Raw genomic sequence first — 17,500 nt, 5'->3', positions numbered from 1 at the left:
CAGAATCAAGGGCATGAGATCTTTAAAAGGCCCCTTTCTGCACACAATAATGGCTTAAGGACATACCACCCTGAACTTGTCCGATCTCGGAAGCTAAGCAGCGTCTGGCCTGGTTAGTACTTGGATGGGAGACCGCCTGGGAATACCAGGTGCTGTAAGCTTTTTCATTTTTTTTGATCATATGTTCTTTTTTTATCATATAGAGACATATTCACATGTCCAAAAATTCAGCCAGAATCAAGGGCATGACATCTTTAAAAGGCCCCTGTCTGCACACAATAATGGCTTACGGTCATACCACCCTGAACTCGTCCGATTTCGTCCGATCTCGGAAACTAAGCAGGTTCGTGCCTGGTTAGTACTTGGATGGGAGACCGCCTGGGAATACCAGGTGCTGTAAGCTGTTTCATTTTTTTGATCATGTGTTTTTTTTTTATCATAGAGAGACATATTCACATGTCCAAAAATTCAGCCAGAATCAAGGCCATGACATCTTTAAAAGGCCCCTTTCTGCACACAATAATGGCTTACGGTCATACCACCCTGAACTCGTCCGATCTCGTCCGATCTCGGAAACTAAGCAGGGTCGTGCCTGGTTAGTACTTGGATGGGAGACCGCCTGTGGAATACCAGATGCTGTAAGCTGTTTCATTTTTTTGATCATTTGTTTTTTTTTTATCATAGAGAGACATATTCACATGTCCAAAAATTCAGCCAGAATCAAGGGCATGACATCTTTAAAAGGCCCCTTTCTGCACACAATAATGGCTTACGGCCATACCACCCTGAACAAGCCCAATCTCGTCCGATCTCGGAAGCTATGCAGGGTCGGGCCTCGTTAGTACTTGGATGGGAGACCGCCTGTGGAATATCAAATGCTGTAAGCTGTTTCATTTTTTTGATCAAATGTTTTTTTTTTATCATATAGAGACATATTCACATGTCCAAAAATTCAGCCAGAATCAAGGGCATGACATCTTTAAAAGGCCCCTTTCTGCACACAATAATGGCTTACGGCCAAACCAACCTGAACTCGTCCGATCTTGGAAGCTAAGCAGGGTCGGGCCTGGTTAGTACTTGGATGGGAGAACGCCTGGGAATACCAGACTCTGTAAGCTTTTTTTATTTTTTTGATCATATGTTTTTTTTTTATCATATAGAGACATATTCACATGTCCAAAAATTCAGCCAGAATCAAGGGCATGACATCTTTAAAAGGCCCCTGTCTGCAGACAATAATGGCTTACTGCCATACCACCCTGAACACGCCCGATCTCGTTCGATCTCAGAAGCTAAGCAGGGTAAGGCCTGGTTAGTACTTGGATGGGAGACCGCCTGGGAATACCAGGTGCTGTAAGCTTTTTCATTTTTTTGATCATGTTTTTTTTTATCATATAGAGACATATTCACATGTCCAAAAATTCAGCCAGAATCAAGGGCATGACATCTTTAAAAGGCCCCTGTCTGCACACAATAACGGCTTACGGCCATACCACCCTGAACACGCTGGATCTCGTTCGATCTCAGAAGCTAAGCAGGGTCGGGCCTGGTTAGTACTTGGATGGGAGACCGCCTGGGAATACCAGGTGCTGTAAGCTTTTTAATTTTTTTTGATCATATGATTTTTTTTTATCATATAGAGACATATTCACATGTCCAAAAATTCAACCAGAATCAAGGGCATGACATCTTTAAAAGGCCCCTTTCTGCACACAATAATGGCTTACGGTCATACCACCCTGAACTCGTCCAATCTCGTCCGATCTCGGAAACTAAGCAGGGTCGGGCCTGGTTAATACTTGGATGGGAGACCGCCTAGGAATACCAGGTGCTGTAAGCTTTTTCATTTTTTTGATCATATGTTTTTTTTTATCATAGAGAGACATATTCACATGTCCAAAAATTCAGCCAGAATCAAGGGCATGACATCTTTAAAAGGCCCCTGTCTGCACACAATAATGGCTTATGGCCATACAACCCTGAACACGCCTGATCTCGTCCGATCTCGGAAGCTAAGCAGGGTAGGGCCTGGTTAGTACTTGGATGGGAGACCGCCTGGGAATACCAGGTGCTGTAAGCTTTTTCATTTTTTTGATCATATGTTTTTTTTTTATCATATAGAGACATATTCACATGTCCAAAAATTCAGCCAGAATCAAGGGCATGACATCTTTAAAAGGCCCCTTTTTGCACACAATAATGGCTTACGGCCATACCACCCTGAACACGCCCGATCTCGTCCGATCTCAGAAGCTAAGCAGGGTCGGGCCTGGTTAGTACTTGGATGGGAGACCGCCTGGGAATACCAGGTGCTGTAAGCTTTTTCATTTTTTTTGATCATATGTTTTTTTTATCATATAGAGACATATTCACATGTCCAAAAATTCAGCCAGAATCAAGGGCATGACATCTTTAAAAGGCCCCTCTCTGCACACAATAATGGCTTACGGCCATACCACCCTGAACACGCCCCTTTTGTTGTCAGAGTTTGTGTGGTGCTGAAGGAGAGCTGACGTGTCAGTACTGAGCAGGACAGCTGGACTAATTTGTTTGTTTTTTGGATGCGCTTTGGATTTATTTAAATACCTCAGATTGTGAGTGAATGTCCCCCAGCAGTCACTGACTGTTAGGGGGATCGTTTTTCTTTTCACCTTTTTTTCCTGTTTTTTTTCCACAATTTTGTGAAGAATTTTTATTTTTTGTGAATGTTTGCTCGTATGTCGCGAGCAAACTCACACGGACGGATCACAAAGATGACAGGACCACGGACTGGAGAGATGGAAAAAGGAAAAGAGAACGGACAACAACGTGAACAAACAAACATGGCACTGAAACAAAGGAATGGATTAAACGACAACGAGAAGAACGACGGACAAAAAGGACGGATGAAAACGGCAAATGAAACAGGGAACGGAATGGATGACGGAGAGAGAGGAAGAGAGAGGAGCGGCGGGCTGATTGCTCCGCATGCAGAGAATGGGAGAGGTGGCGAGAGAGCAGAAAAAGAGGAAGCAAAAGTGTCTTTTGAGAGAAAACTAACACTAAACATTGAAATGGTGGGAGACAAAGTTCCTCTAAATCACGTCATGAGCAACATAAAAATGATCTGTGGGGGCCTGCTGGCGTGCAGAACCCTGGGACCTGAAAAACTGGAGGTGACGGTGAGCAACATTAAAGGAAAGGAAAGGCTGCTGGATGGATTTAAAATCGGAGAGACCAGAGTCGTGGCGAGAGAACTAAATAATGATGAGCTGGTGGTGTCTTTTTTAAACCTGCCAGCGTATATCACAGATGAAGAAATAGTTTGGAAGCTGAAGGGATGGGGAGTGAAACCGACATCACCAATAAAACGCAGAATGTGGCCTGGAACAATGATAGCTGACGGAACGAGGTTTGTCCGGGTCAGATTTAATGACCAGGTACAGTCACTCCCTTACTCCACAAAGTTTAACACTGTGATGGGGAACGAATACTTTAGAGTAATACATGATAGACAACAAAAAGTGTGCAGGATGTGCATCCAGCCGGGACACATCCTGAGAGAGTGTCCAGAATTTATGTGCCACAACTGTGGGGTGCAGGGACACTTTGCGCGAGAGTGCAGCGCGAACAGCACAAAATGCACAAACTGTAAAAAAAGAGAAAATGAATGTGAGTGTGAGAACGGAGAGGAAAGCAAGAACGAGGTGGAGGAGGTGTACGAGGATGAAGACGAGGCGGAGGAGGTGTACGAGGAGGAGGCGGAGGAGAAGGAGGTGATCGGAGCAAGCAGGAAGGAGATCAGAGAAGACGAGAACAGTGACGGAGAAATGGAGCAGAGCGGAGAGAGCGGAGGAGAACGGGCGTCAGAGTGCGAGCTGGAGACGCCGGAGCTGGCTGGAGAGGGAGGACAGCAGAAGCAGCGAAAAACGAGCGAGAGAGGGAAAAAAGGAGACGGAAGGGACGTGGCAGAAGACCCGGGGGTAAGCATGAGCACAGAGGGGAGGGAGATGCCTGAGAGTGGTGTTGGACAGGCGGGAGGGAGAAAAATCACGCTAAATAATACGGGTAAAAGCACCAGTCCCAATGAAACGGACAGCGAAATGGATGTGAGTGAACTGGCGAGTGCGCAAAAAAGACTAAGTCTTGGACAACGAAAAAAGTTGGTGAAAAAATTGAAATGTAAGGACAAATAATGACTGACAATAACCCCTGTAAATCCGTTTTTTTTGTTTTTATTTTTATGATAATGGCCTTTAATTTATTTTCGATAAACGTGAATGGACTAAGGAACAAAGAAAAAAGACATGCGATTCTTTCCTTGCAGAATGACGTTTTGTGCCTGCAGGAGACCAGGTGGGATGATTCCCTGGTGGAAGACATAAAAAAAGACTTTGTGGGCCATATTTTCTGCTCCAATGGCACGTCGAGGGCGAGAGGAGTGGCGGTTTTAGTCAAAACGGGTCGGGTAACAGGGGTAAATTTGGTTTATGGAGACAAAGAAGGAAGAATAATAGTAATAGACTGTGTGTATGAAACGAAAAATATAAGAATCATAAATATATATGCACCGAATGGAGAAAAAGAAAGGAAAACATTCTTCATTGCAATAAGCAAATGGTGGGAAAGGAATTGTATAATAATCGGTGACTTTAATGTGGCGATGACACCCACCGATGTGTCAAAAAATAATGTGTTTAAGGGGGATGTGAGCAGGGGGACACTTAAAGATATAATGATAACGAAACAATGCATTGATATTTGGAGACTGCTACATCCATGGGAGAGGGTGTTCTCCAGGAGACAAATTGTACTGAATAGATTAAAACAATCTAGAATAGATTATGCTTTGGTGACATGCGAGGTAGTGAGGTGGATTAAAGAAGTTGAATATAAAACTAATATGTGGAGCGATCACGCTGGAATAGAAATCACGTTTAGAAAAGAAACGAATGTACGTAAAGGAGGGATATGGTGCTTTAATGCAAGCTTGCTGGATGATGGAATGTTTGTGAAAAGTATGGAAAGATTGTTGAATGAGGTGGGATATGAGTGGAATGAGAGTGAAGATATGAATGTGTGGTGGGATAGTGTAAAAGTCAGAATTAAAAAAAAGTGTATCAATTATAGTAAAGAGAAAAAGTGGAGAGAAAATAGAAAGGAAGAGAATTTGAGAAAACAACTAAGTGAGGAAATAGCATCGCTTGACAGTGTAGATAATGTAGATGTCGAAAAATACATACATTTAAAAGAACAGTTGGGAGTGATTGAACTTAAAAAGAGTAGGGGTGCAGCCATTAGGAGTAAAATACAATATATGTATGAGGGGGAGAGGAGTACAGCCTTTTTTTTAGGTCTGGAAAAACAAAAACAAAAAAGAACAGAAATAAACGAATTATTAAATGAAGCAGGTAAAAGTGTGACAGATAAAAAGGGAATTTTAGAAATAGTAAAGGGCTATTATGAAAGCCTGTTTTCGAGACAGGAGTGTGATAGCGTGAGTGTGAACAGAGCTTTGGGTGCCTTAAAGAAAAAACTAAGCGAGGACGATAAAATGTGGTGTGATTGTGAGTTTACAGAGGGAGAAATCAGAAGTGCTTTAGAGGGGTTAAACAAAAACAAAAGTCCTGGGAGCGATGGCCTAACTGCGGAATTCTACCAAGCTTTCAAAGAGCAGCTGGTGCCCTTGGTGAACAAATTGAGTAAATATATGGAAAAAGTGAAACATATACCAAAAAGTTTAGGGGAAGGGGTGGTTACTATTTTTTACAAAAACAAGGGGGACAATAAAAATCTGGACAACTACAGACCAATCAGCCTACTCAACACAGACTACAAAATCATAGCGAAAACAATAGCCAATAGAATCAGGGAGGTAATAGGAACAATCATAGAACAAACACAATCATACAGTATACCAAACAGAGACATAGCAGACTCAATCATTTCAATAAAACAGACGGTCAGGGATATGGAAGGGGAGGGGGGAATATGGCTAGGGATTGATTTAAATAAAGCTTTTGACAGAGTAGATCACGGGTTCATGGGGAAGGTGTTAGAGAAGTTTGGATTCGGGGAGAGAATGAGAGAATGGATAAATATGTTGTATACAGGAGCGGAAAGCAAGATAAAATGTAACGGGGAACTAACTGATTCTTTTAAAATATCAAGGTCAGTGAGACAAGGATGTCCGATGTCAGCGCTGTTGTACAGCTTGGTAGCAGAGCCGCTGGCAGCACTGATATCGGAAGACGTAAACATAAAAGGTATAGGTAAGGAAAACGTAAAAATAATACAGTATGCAGATGACGTGAATATAATGGTAAAAGGAGAGGAGGATATAGAATTGATATTAAAACATGTACAAACTTATGAAAGAGCATCTGGGGCAAAAGTAAATGAAAATAAGTCAGAAATTATGTTACTAGGTAAGGAATCCAATCTAGTTAATAAGTGGGGATTTAAAACGGTGTGTGAGAGAAGAAAAGTGTTGGGAGTGAATATGGGGAAAAATGAGAATGAATGTGATGATGTAACATGGAAAGAGGTGGTGGGTAAAATTAAAAAAACATTGAATTTGTGGAAAGCGAGGGGTCTATTGTTGAGAGGAAGGGTAGCCGTAACAAATGCTCTCGTGTTGTCCAAAGTGAATCATGCGCTGAGTACTTGTACGCTTCCGGACTGGGCCTTTAAGGAGATTTCAAAGACCATTAGGGACTTTATTTGGAAAAACAAAGCAGCGAGTATAGCTCACAAAACAATAATAGGGGCTAAAGATCAGGGGGGGCTAGCTTTGATTGATTTACTTACAAAAAAAGTAGCACTAAGAGTCAAATTGATAGGCAAATTTATGGACCAGAACCGGAACGTAGTTTGGAAAAACCACTTCAAACAATATCTGTGCAGTTTTGGACTCTACAACGAGGACAACCTGTACCAGATCAATAACCCGGATTCATTTAAACACTTGCCACGGTTTTTCCAGGAAGTACTCAGTGCGTGGTATCAGGTTTCATCCTGGACTGTACCAGAGTGCGGAACGAGAGGGTCAGTGCTACGACTGCCCTTCCTCTCGAGCCCGTATTTTAAAAATGGGGAGAGGGTAATTAAGTGTGAAGCTATGTCGAAAGCGGGATATATTAGAATAAGGGATTTACTGAACTGTGGGGGGGATTTTGATTTACAAATGGTGGTGAGGGGTTTAAAAAATAAAGGGTGTGTGTGCAGAAAGGATGTGATTGAGAGAGTGTTTGCAAATGTAAAATTGTCTTTGTCGAGCGAATGGGAAAAATTAATCAAAGAGAAGGAGGGAGTGATGCAGGACGATGTGGGGGGGATCTCCCTGTGCCTAGGGGAGAAGAAACACAACATTACAGATGTCACTACAAAAATTTGGTATAGGTGCGCAATCACACATAGAATACAGAAACCCACATCCGAAGTAAAATGGACAGACACATACCCGGACATAACAAGCAACATGATATGGAAGAACATTAACATTCCGCATACACCACATGCAATATTTGACCTAGATTTCAAACTGAGGCACAGGAGGATCTTTACCTGCATCGTCCTGCATCAGATCCATAAGGAGAGGTATGAAAGAAAGTGTTGTGTATGTGAAAGTACGGATGAGGATTTAATACATTTGTTTGTTACGTGTGGGGAATTGGTTTATTTTTGGGGAAAAATAAGAGAAATGTTGGGGAAATGCAGTAAGAATGAGTGTTGGAATGAAAGGGGGTGGGAATTGTCGGTGTTGTTGGGGGTGGGAACAAAACAAAAAAATCACAATGTAATGAATATAATTTTGGCTTTTGCAAGAAAAGCGGTTTTTAACAGAAGGAATTATGCACTGTATGAAAGTAAGAAAATGAATGTGTGGAGAATGTTTGTGAATGAATGGAAAGCACATCTTAAATTGTTGTACATAGCGAATGAGAGTGAGTTTGTGAGAATGTTTGTGGAAGGTGCGAATGTGTGTAGAGTAAATGAGGAGGGAATTATGTGGGATGTCTAAATTATTTTGTTTTTGTTTTTTTGATACGAGGGCTTCTTTTTTGGTCATGGGGAAAATGGGTGATTTGATTTGGTGGTTTTTTTTTTTCTCAGTGGTTTTTTGAGAATACTGTGGGGTTTTTGTATGTTTTTGTGGTTTGTTTTCAGAGGGGTGTTTGCTTTGGGGGAGGGACTCAGAAGAGTTGTCATGAGTTGGGGGTATCAGGGGTGATTTGAGTTTTTTTTTCTGATGCTATGTTTTTATTGTTTTTAGGGTGCCGTTTGCGTCAGAGGGGAGGTTTAATTTAGAGGGTGTATGTATTATAATAGCATTTGTTGTAAATGATGTGAAAGAATTATAAATGTTTTTGTAATTTTGATAATAAAAGATAAAAAAAAAAAAAAAAACTTGTCCGATCTCGGAAGCTAAGCAGCGTCTGGCCTGGTTAGAACTTGGATGGGAGACCGCCTGGGAATACCAGGTGCTGTAAGCTTTTTCATTTTTTTTGATCATATGTTCTTTTTTTATCATATAGAGACATATTCACATGTCCAAAAATTCAGCCAAAATCAAGGGCATGAGATCTTTAAAAGGCCCCTGTCTGCACACAATAACAGCTTACGGCCATACCACCCTGAACACGCCTGATCTCGTCCGATCTCGGAAGCTAAGCTGGCTCGGGCCTGGTTAGTACTTGAATGGGAGACCGCCTGGGAATACCAGATGCTGTAAGCGTTTTCATTTTTTTGATCATATGTTTTTTTTTATCATATAGAGACATATTCACATGTCCAAAAATTCAGCCAGAATCAAGGGCATGACATCTTTAAAAGGCCCCTGTCTGCACACAATAATGGCTTATGGCCATACCACCCTGAACACGCCTGATCTTGTCCGATCTCGGAAGCTAAGCAGGGTAGGGCCTGGTTAGTACTTGGATGGGAGACCGCCTGGGAATACCAGACGCTGTAAGCTTTTTCATTTTTTTCATCATATGTTTTTTTTTTATCATATAGAGACATATTCACATGTCCAAAAATTTAGCCAGAATCAAGGGCATGACATCTTTAAATGGCCCCTTTCTGCACACAACAATGGCTTACGGCCATACCACCCTGAACACACCACCCTGAACACGCCCGATCTCATCTGATCTCAGAAGCTAAGCAGGGTCGGGCCTGGTTAGTACTTGGATGGGAGACCGCCTGGGAATACCAGGTGCTGTAAGCTTTTTCATTTTGTTTGATCATATGTTTTTTTTTATCATATAGAGACATATTCACATGTCCTAAAATTCAGCCAGAATCAAGGGCATGACATCTTTAAAAGGCCCCTTTCTGCATACAATAATGGCTTACGGCCATACCACCCTGAACACGCCTGATGTCGTCCGATCTCGGAAGCTAAGCAGGGTAGGGCCTGGTTAGTACTTGGATGGGAGACAGCCTGGGAATACCAGGTGCTGTAAGTTTTTTCATTTTTTTGATCATATGTTTTTTTTTTATCATATAGAGACATATTCACATGTCCAAAAATTCAGCCAGAATCAAGGGCATGACATCTTTAAAAGGCCCCTTTCTGCACACAATAATGGCTTACGGCCATACCACCCTGAACACGCCCGATCTCGTCCGATCTCGGAAGCTAAGCAGGGTCGGGCCTGGTTAGTACTTGGATGGGAGACCGCCTGGGAATACCAGGTGCTGTAAGCTTTTTCATTTTTTTGATCATATGTTTTTTTTTATCATATAGAGACATATTCACATGTCCAAAAATTCAGCCAGAATCAAGGGCATGACATCTTTAAAAGGCCCCTTTCTGCACACAATAATGTCTTACGGTCATACCACCCTGAACTCGTCCGATCTCGTCCGATCTCGGAAACTAAGCAGGGTCGTGCCTGGTTAGTACTTGGATGGGAGGCCGCCTGGGAATACCAGGTGCTGTAAGCTGTTTCATTTTTTTGATCATGTGTTTTTTTTTTATCATAGAGAGACATATTCACATGTCCAAAAATTCAGCCAGAATCAAGGGCATGACATCTTTAAAAGGCCCCTTTCTGCACACAATAATGGCTTACGGTCATACCACCCTGAACTCGTCAGATCTCGTCCGATCTCGGAAACTAAGCAGGGTCGTGCCTGGTTAGTACTTGGATGGGAGACCGCCTGTGGAATACCAGATGCTGTAAGCTGTTTCATTTTTTTTATCATTTGTTTTTTTTTTATCATAGAGAGACATATTCACATGTCCAAAAATTCAGCCAGAATCAAGGGCATGACATCTTTAAAAGGCCCCTTTCTGCACACAATAATGGCTTACGGCCATACCACCCTGAACACGCCCGATCTCGTCCGATCTCGGAAGCTATGCAGGGTCGGGCCTCGTTAGTACTTGGATGGGCGACCGCCTGTGGAATATCAAATGCTGTAAGCTGTTTCATTTTTTTGATCAAATGTTTTTTTTTATCATATAGAGACATATTCACATGTCCAAAAATTCAGCCAGAATCAAGGGCATGACATCTTTAAAAGGCCCCTTTCTGCACACAATAATGGCTTACGGCCAAACCACCCTGAACTCGTCCGATCTTGGAAGCTAAGCAGGGTCGGGCCTGGTTAGTACTTGGATGGGAGAACGCCTGGGAATACCAGACGCTGTAAGCTTTTTTTATTTTTTTGATCATATGTTTTTTTTTTATCATAGAGAGACATATTCACATGTCCAAAAATTCAGCCAGAATCAAGGGCATGACATCTTTAAAAGGCCCCTGTCTGCAGACAATAATGGCTTACGGCCATACCACCCTGAACACGCCCGATCTCGTTCGATCTCGGAAGCTAAGCAGGGTAAGGCCTGGTTAGTACTTGGATGGGAGACCGCCTGGGAATACCAGGTGCTGTAAGCTTTTTCATTTTTTTGATCATGTTTTTTTTTATCATATAGAGACATATTCACATGTCCAAAAATTCAGCCAGAATCAAGGGCATGACATCTTTAAAAGGCCCCTGTCTGCACACAACAATGGCTTACGGCCATACCACCCTGAACACGCCGGATCTCGTTCGATCTCAGAAGCTAAGCAGGGTCGGGCCTGGTTAGTACTTGGATGGGAGACCGCCTGGGAATACCAGGTGCTGTAAGCTTTTTAATTTTTTTTGATCATATGATTTTTTTTTATCATATAGAGACATATTCACATGTCCAAAAATTCAAGCAGAATCAAGGGCATGACATCTTTAAAAGGCCCCTTTCTGCACACAATAATGGCTTAAGGACATACCACCCTGAACTTGTCCGATCTCGGAAGCTAAGCAGCGTCTGGCCTGGTTAGTACTTGGATGGGAGACCGCCTGGGAATACCAGATGCTGTAAGCTTTTTTTATTTTTTTTATCATATGTTTTTTTTATCATAGAGAGACATATTCACATGTCCACAAATTCAGCCAGAATCAAGGGCATGACATCTTTAAAAGGCCCCTGTCTGCACACAATAATGGCTTACGGCCATACCACCCTGAACACGCCCGATCTCGTCCGATCTCGGAAGCTAAGCAGGGTCGGGCCTGGTTAGTACTTGGATGGGAGACCACCTGGGAATACCAGGTGCTGTAAGCGTTTTCATTTTTTTGATCATATGTTTTTTTTTATCATATAGAGACATATTCACATGTCCAAAAATTCAGCCAGAATCAAGGGCATGACATCTTTAAAAGGCCCCTTTCTGCACACAATAATGGCTTACGGTCATACCACCCTGAACTCGTCCAATCTCGTCCGATCTCGGAAACTAAGCAGGGTCGTGCCTGGTTAGTACTTGGATGGGAGACCGCCTGTGGAATACCAGATGCTGTAAGCTGTTTCATTTTTTTGATCATGTGTTTTTTTTTTATCATAGAGAGACATATTCACATGTCCAAAAATTCAGCCAGAATAAAGGGCATGACATCTTTAAAAGGCCCCTTTCTGCACACAATAATGGCTTACGGCCATACCACCCTGAACACGCCCCTTTTGCTGTCAGAGTTTGTGTGGTGCTGAAGGAGAGCTGACGTGTCAGTACTGAGCAGGACAGCTGGACTAATTTGTTTGTTTTTTGGATGCGCTTTGGATTTATTTAAATACCTCAGATTGTGAGTGAATGTCCCCCAGCAGTCACTGACTGTTAGGGGGATCGTTTTTCTTTTCACCTTTTTTTCCTGTTTTTTTTTCCACAATTTTGTGAAGAATTTTTGTTTTTTGTGAATGTTTGCTCGTATGTCGCGAGCAAACTCACACGGACGGATCACAAAGATGACAGGACCACGGACTGGAGAGATGGAAAAAGGAAAAGAGAACGGACAACAACGTGAACAAACAAACATGGCACTGAAACAAAGGAATGGATTAAACGACAACGAGAAGAACGACGGACAAAAAGGACGGATGAAAACGGCAAATGAAACAGGGAACGGAATGGATGACGGAGAGAGAGGAAGAGAGAGGAGCGGCGGGCTGATTGCTCCGCATGCAGAGAATGGGAGAGGTGGCGAGAGAGCAGAAAAAGAGGAAGCAAAAGTGTCTTTTGAGAGAAAACTAACACTAAACATTGAAATGGTGGGAGACAAAGTTCCTCTAAATCACGTCATGAGCAACATAAAAATGATCTGTGGGGGCCTGCTGGCGTGCAGAACCCTGGGACCTGAAAAACTGGAGGTGACGGTGAGCAACATTAAAGGAAAGGAAAGGCTGCTGGATGGATTTAAAATCGGAGAGACCAGAGTCGTGGCGAGAGAACTAAATAATGATGAGCTGGTGGTGTCTTTTTTAAACCTGCCAGCGTATATCACAGATGAAGAAATAGTTTGGAAGCTGACGGGATGGGGAGTGAAACCGACATCACCAATAAAACGCAGAATGTGGCCTGGAACAATGATAGCTGACGGAACGAGGTTTGTCCGGGTCAGATTTAATGACCAGGTACAGTCACTCCCTTACTCCACAAAGTTTAACACTGTGATGGGGAACGAATACTTTAGAGTAATACATGATAGACAACAAAAAGTGTGCAGGATGTGCATCCAGCCGGGACACATCCTGAGAGAGTGTCCAGAATTTATGTGCCACAACTGTGGGGTGCAGGGACACTTTGCGCGAGAGTGCAGCGCGAACAGCACAAAATGCACAAACTGTAAAAAAAGAGAAAATGAATGTGAGTGTGAGAACGGAGAGGAAAGCAAGAACGAGGTGGAGGAGGTGTACGAGGATGAAGACGAGGCGGAGGAGGTGTACGAGGAGGAGGCGGAGGAGAAGGAGGTGATCGGAGCAAGCAGGAAGGAGATCAGAGAAGACGAGAACAGTGACGGAGAAATGGAGCAGAGCGGAGAGAGCGGAGGAGAACGGGCGTCAGAGTGCGAGCTGGAGACGCCGGAGCTGGCTGGAGAGGGAGGACAGCAGAAGCAGCGAAAAACGAGCGAGAGAGGGAAAAAAGGAGACGGAAGGGACGTGGCAGAAGACCCGGGGGTAAGCATGAGCACAGAGGGGAGGGAGATGCCTGAGAGTGGTGTTGGACAGGCGGGAGGGAGAAAAATCACGCTAAATAATACGGGTAAAAGCACCAGTCCCAATGAAACGGGCAGCGAAATGGATGTGGGTGAACTGGCGAGTGCGCAAAAAAGACTAAGTCTTGGACAACGAAAAAAGTTGGTGAAAAAATTGAAATGTAAGGACAAATAATGACTGACAATAACCCCTGTAAATCCGTTTTTTTTGTTTTTATTTTTATGATAATGGCCTTTAATTTATTTTCGATTAACGTGAATGGACTAAGGAACAAAGAAAAAAGACATGCGATTCTTTCCTTGCAGAATGACGTTTTGTGCCTGCATGAGACCAGGTGGGATGATTCCCTGGTGGAAGACATAAAAAAAGACTTTGTGGGCCATATTTTCTGCTCCAATGGCACGTCGAGGGCGAGAGGAGTGGCGGTTTTAGTCAAAACGGGTCGGGTAACAGGGGTAAATTTGGTTTATGGAGACAAAGAAGGAAGAATAATAGTAATAGACTGTGTGTATGAAACGAAAAATATAAGAATCATAAATATATATGCACCGAATGGAGAAAAAGAAAGGAAAACATTCTTCATTGCAATAAGCAAATGGTGGGAAAGGAATTGTATAATAATCGGTGACTTTAATGTGGCGATGACACCCACCGATGTGTCAAAAAATAATGTGTTTAAGGGGGATGTGAGCAGGGGGACACTTAAAGATATAATGATAACGAAACAATGCATTGATATTTGGAGATTGCTACATCCATGGGAGAGGGTGTTCTCCAGGAGACAAATTGTACTAAATAGATTAAAACAATCTAGAATAGATTATGCTTTGGTGACATGCGAGGTAGTGAGGTGGATTAAAGAAGTTGAATATAAAACTAATATGTGGAGCGATCACGCTGGAATAGAAATCACGTTTAGAAAAGAAACGAATGTACGTAAAGGAGGGATATGGTGCTTTAATGCAAGCTTGCTGGATGATGGAATGTTTGTGAAAGTATGGAAAGATTGTTGAATGATGTGGGATATGAGTGGAATGAGAGTGAAGATATGAATGTGTGGTGGGATAGTGTAAAAGTCAGAATTAAAAAAAAGTGTATCAATTATAGTAAAGAGAAAAAGTGGAGAGAAAATAGAAAGGAAGAGAATTTGAGAAAACAACTAAGTGAGGAAATAGCATCGCTTGACAGTGTAGATAATGTAGGTGTCGAAAAATACATACATTTAAAAGAACAGTTGGGAGTGATTGAACTTAAAAAGAGTAGGGGTGCAGCCATTAGGAGTAAAATACAATATATGTATGAGGGGGAGAGGAGTACAGCCTTTTTTTTAGGTCTGGAAAAACAAAAACAAAAAAGAACAGAAATAAATGAATTATTAAATGAAGCAGGTAAAAGTGTGACAGATAAAAAGGGAATTTTAGAAATAGTAAAGGGCTATTATGAAAGCCTGTTTTCGAGACAGGAGTGTGATAGCGTGAGTGTGAACAGAGCTTTGGGTGCCTTAAAGAAAAAACTAAGCGAGGACGATAAAATGTGGTGTGATTGTGAGTTTACAGAGGGAGAAATCAGAAGTGCTTTAGAGGGGTTAAACAAAAACAAAAGTCCTGGGAGCGATGGCCTAACTGCGGAATTCTACCAAGCTTTCAAAGAGCAGCTGGTGCCCTTGGTGAACAAATTGAGTAAATATATGGAAAAAGTGAAACATATACCAAAAAGTTTAGGGGAAGGGGTGGTTACTATTTTTTACAAAAACAAGGGGGACAATAAAAATCTGGACAACTACAGACCAATCAGCCTACTCAACACAGACTACAAAATCATAGCGAAAACAATAGCCAATAGAATCAGGGAGGTAATAGGAACAATCATAGAACAAACACAATCATACAGTATACCAAACAGAGACATAGCAGACTCAATCATTTCAATAAAACAGACGGTCAGGGATATGGAAGGGGAGGGGGGAATATGGCTAGGGATTGATTTAAATAAAGCTTTTGACAGAGTAGATCACGGGTTCATGGGGAAGGTGTTAGAGAAGTTTGGATTCGGAGAGAGAATGAGAGAATGGATAAATATGTTGTATACAGGAGCGGAAAGCAAGATAAAATGTAACGGGGAACTAACTGATTCTTTTAAAATATCAAGGTCAGTGAGACAAGGATGTCCGATGTCAGCGCTGTTGTACAGCTTGGTAGCAGAGCCGCTGGCAGCACTGATATCGGAAGACGTAAACATAAAAGGTATAGGTAAGGAAAACGTAAAAATAATACAGTATGCAGATGACGTGAATATAATGGTAAAAGGAGAGGAGGATATAGAATTAATATTAAAACATGTACAAACTTATGAAAGAGCATCTGGGGCTAAAGTAAATGAAAATAAGTCAGAAATTATGTTACTAGGTAAGGAATCCAATCTAGTTAATAAGTGGGGATTTAAAACGGTGTGTGAGAGAAGAAAAGTGTTGGGAGTGAATATGGGGAAAAATGAGAATGAATGTGATGATATAACATGGAAAGAGGTGGTGGGTAAAATTAAAAAAACATTGAATTTGTGGAAAGCGAGGGGTCTATTGTTGAGAGGAAGGGTAGCCGTAACAAATGCTCTCGTGTTGTCCAAAGTGAATCATGCGCTGAGTACTTGTACGCTTCCGGACTGGGCCTTTAAGGAGATTTCAAAGACCATTAGGGACTTTATTTGGAAAAACAAAGCAGCGAGTATAGCTCACAAAACAATAATAGGGGCTAAAGATCAGGGGGGGCTAGCTTTGATTGATTTACTTACAAAAAAAGTAGCACTAAGAGTCAAATTGATAGGCAAATTTATGGACCAGAACCGGAACGTAGTTTGGAAAAACCACTTCAAACAATATCTGTGCAGTTTTGGACTCTACAACGAGGACAACCTGTACCAGATCAATAACCCGGATTCATTTAAACACTTGCCACGGTTTTTCCAGGAAGTACTCAGTGCGTGGTATCAGGTTTCATCCTGGACTGTACCAGAGTGCGGAACGAGAGGGTCAGTGCTACGACTGCCCTTCCTCTCGAGCCCGTATTTTAAAAATGGGGAGAGGGTAATTAAGTGTGAAGCTATGTCGAAAGCGGGATATATTAGAATAAGGGATTTACTGAACTGTGGGGGGGATTTTGATTTACAAATGGTGGTGAGGGGTTTAAAAAATAAAGGGTGTGTGTGCAGAAAGGATGTGATTGAGAGAGTGTTTGCAAATGTAAAATTGTCTTTGTCGAGCGAATGGGAAAAATTAATCAAAGAGAAGGAGGGAGTGATGCAGGACGATGTGGGGGGGATCTCCCTGTGCCTAGGGGAGAAGAAACACAACATTATAGATGTCACTACAAAAATTTGGTATAGGTGCGCAATCACACATAGAATACAGAAACCCACATCCGAAGTAAAATGGACAGACACATACCCGGACATAACAAGCAACATGATATGGAAGAACATTAACATTCCGCATACACCACATGCAATATTTGACCTAGATTTCAAACTGAGGCACAGGAGGATCTTCACCTGCATCGTCCTGCATCAGATCCATAAGGAGAGGTATGAAAGAAAGTGTTGTGTATGTGAAAGTACGGATGAGGATTTAATACATTTGTTTGTTACGTGTGGGGAATTGGTTTATTTTTGGGGAAAAATAAGAGAAATGTTGAGGAAATGCAGTAAGAATGAGTGTTGGAATGAAAGGGGGTGGGAATTGTCGGTGTTGTTGGGGGTGGGAACAAAACAAAAAAATCACAATGTAATGAATATAATTTTGGCTTTTGCAAGAAAAGCGGTTTTTAACAGGAGGAATTATGCACTGTATGAAAGTAAGAAAATGAATGTGTGGAGAATGTTTGTGAATGAATGGAAAGCACATCTTAAATTACTGTACATAGCGAATGAGAGTGAGTTTGTGAGAATGTTTGTGGAAGGTGCGAATGTGTGTAGAGTAAACGAGGA

At 42.0% G+C, this 17,500-nt stretch overlaps 11 non-coding genes and 10 pseudogenes across 11 annotated transcripts; all 21 read left to right on the top strand.

The window, feature by feature from the left end:
* The first annotated feature begins 284 nt into the window (after positions 1–284).
* LOC132985538 (5S ribosomal RNA) lies at positions 285–403 on the top strand (annotated as a pseudogene).
* A 122-nt stretch (positions 404–525) lies between these two features.
* LOC132985601 (5S ribosomal RNA) lies at positions 526–645 on the top strand (annotated as a pseudogene).
* A 122-nt stretch (positions 646–767) lies between these two features.
* LOC132985827 (5S ribosomal RNA) lies at positions 768–887 on the top strand (annotated as a pseudogene).
* Positions 888–1,241: 354 nt separating this feature from the next.
* LOC132986186 (5S ribosomal RNA) lies at positions 1,242–1,360 on the top strand. The gene has a single exon (XR_009675390.1). It is a non-coding gene; the product is annotated as a 5S ribosomal RNA (ribosomal RNA).
* A 119-nt stretch (positions 1,361–1,479) lies between these two features.
* LOC132986045 (5S ribosomal RNA) lies at positions 1,480–1,598 on the top strand. Its single transcript, XR_009675259.1, has one exon. It is a non-coding gene; the product is annotated as a 5S ribosomal RNA (ribosomal RNA).
* A 123-nt stretch (positions 1,599–1,721) lies between these two features.
* Positions 1,722–1,840, top strand: LOC132985511 (5S ribosomal RNA; annotated as a pseudogene).
* A 121-nt stretch (positions 1,841–1,961) lies between these two features.
* Positions 1,962–2,080, top strand: LOC132986089 (5S ribosomal RNA). The gene has a single exon (XR_009675300.1). It is a non-coding gene; the product is annotated as a 5S ribosomal RNA (ribosomal RNA).
* Positions 2,081–2,202: 122 nt separating this feature from the next.
* LOC132985921 (5S ribosomal RNA) lies at positions 2,203–2,321 on the top strand. The gene has a single exon (XR_009675143.1). It is a non-coding gene; the product is annotated as a 5S ribosomal RNA (ribosomal RNA).
* Positions 2,322–8,597: 6,276 nt separating this feature from the next.
* On the top strand, positions 8,598–8,716 carry LOC132986307 (5S ribosomal RNA). Its single transcript, XR_009675497.1, has one exon. It is a non-coding gene; the product is annotated as a 5S ribosomal RNA (ribosomal RNA).
* Positions 8,717–8,837: 121 nt separating this feature from the next.
* LOC132986225 (5S ribosomal RNA) lies at positions 8,838–8,956 on the top strand. The gene has a single exon (XR_009675426.1). It is a non-coding gene; the product is annotated as a 5S ribosomal RNA (ribosomal RNA).
* Positions 8,957–9,078: 122 nt separating this feature from the next.
* On the top strand, positions 9,079–9,211 carry LOC132986223 (5S ribosomal RNA; annotated as a pseudogene).
* A 122-nt stretch (positions 9,212–9,333) lies between these two features.
* LOC132986300 (5S ribosomal RNA) lies at positions 9,334–9,452 on the top strand. Its single transcript, XR_009675491.1, has one exon. It is a non-coding gene; the product is annotated as a 5S ribosomal RNA (ribosomal RNA).
* Positions 9,453–9,574: 122 nt separating this feature from the next.
* LOC132986198 (5S ribosomal RNA) lies at positions 9,575–9,693 on the top strand. Its single transcript, XR_009675401.1, has one exon. It is a non-coding gene; the product is annotated as a 5S ribosomal RNA (ribosomal RNA).
* Positions 9,694–9,814: 121 nt separating this feature from the next.
* LOC132985499 (5S ribosomal RNA) lies at positions 9,815–9,933 on the top strand (annotated as a pseudogene).
* Positions 9,934–10,055: 122 nt separating this feature from the next.
* LOC132985692 (5S ribosomal RNA) lies at positions 10,056–10,175 on the top strand (annotated as a pseudogene).
* Positions 10,176–10,297: 122 nt separating this feature from the next.
* LOC132985650 (5S ribosomal RNA) lies at positions 10,298–10,417 on the top strand (annotated as a pseudogene).
* A 121-nt stretch (positions 10,418–10,538) lies between these two features.
* On the top strand, positions 10,539–10,647 carry LOC132985850 (5S ribosomal RNA; annotated as a pseudogene).
* Positions 10,648–10,770: 123 nt separating this feature from the next.
* LOC132985933 (5S ribosomal RNA) lies at positions 10,771–10,889 on the top strand. Its single transcript, XR_009675155.1, has one exon. It is a non-coding gene; the product is annotated as a 5S ribosomal RNA (ribosomal RNA).
* A 119-nt stretch (positions 10,890–11,008) lies between these two features.
* Positions 11,009–11,127, top strand: LOC132985974 (5S ribosomal RNA). The gene has a single exon (XR_009675193.1). It is a non-coding gene; the product is annotated as a 5S ribosomal RNA (ribosomal RNA).
* A 353-nt stretch (positions 11,128–11,480) lies between these two features.
* On the top strand, positions 11,481–11,599 carry LOC132986048 (5S ribosomal RNA). Its single transcript, XR_009675262.1, has one exon. It is a non-coding gene; the product is annotated as a 5S ribosomal RNA (ribosomal RNA).
* Positions 11,600–11,720: 121 nt separating this feature from the next.
* Positions 11,721–11,840, top strand: LOC132985704 (5S ribosomal RNA; annotated as a pseudogene).
* Positions 11,841–17,500: the final 5,660 nt, after the last annotated feature.

This window comes from Labrus mixtus, chromosome 12 (genome assembly GCF_963584025.1).
Source record: "Labrus mixtus chromosome 12, fLabMix1.1, whole genome shotgun sequence".
NCBI lineage: Eukaryota > Metazoa > Chordata > Actinopteri > Labriformes > Labridae > Labrus > Labrus mixtus.
This window is presented reverse-complemented; position numbering and strand designations above follow the sequence as displayed.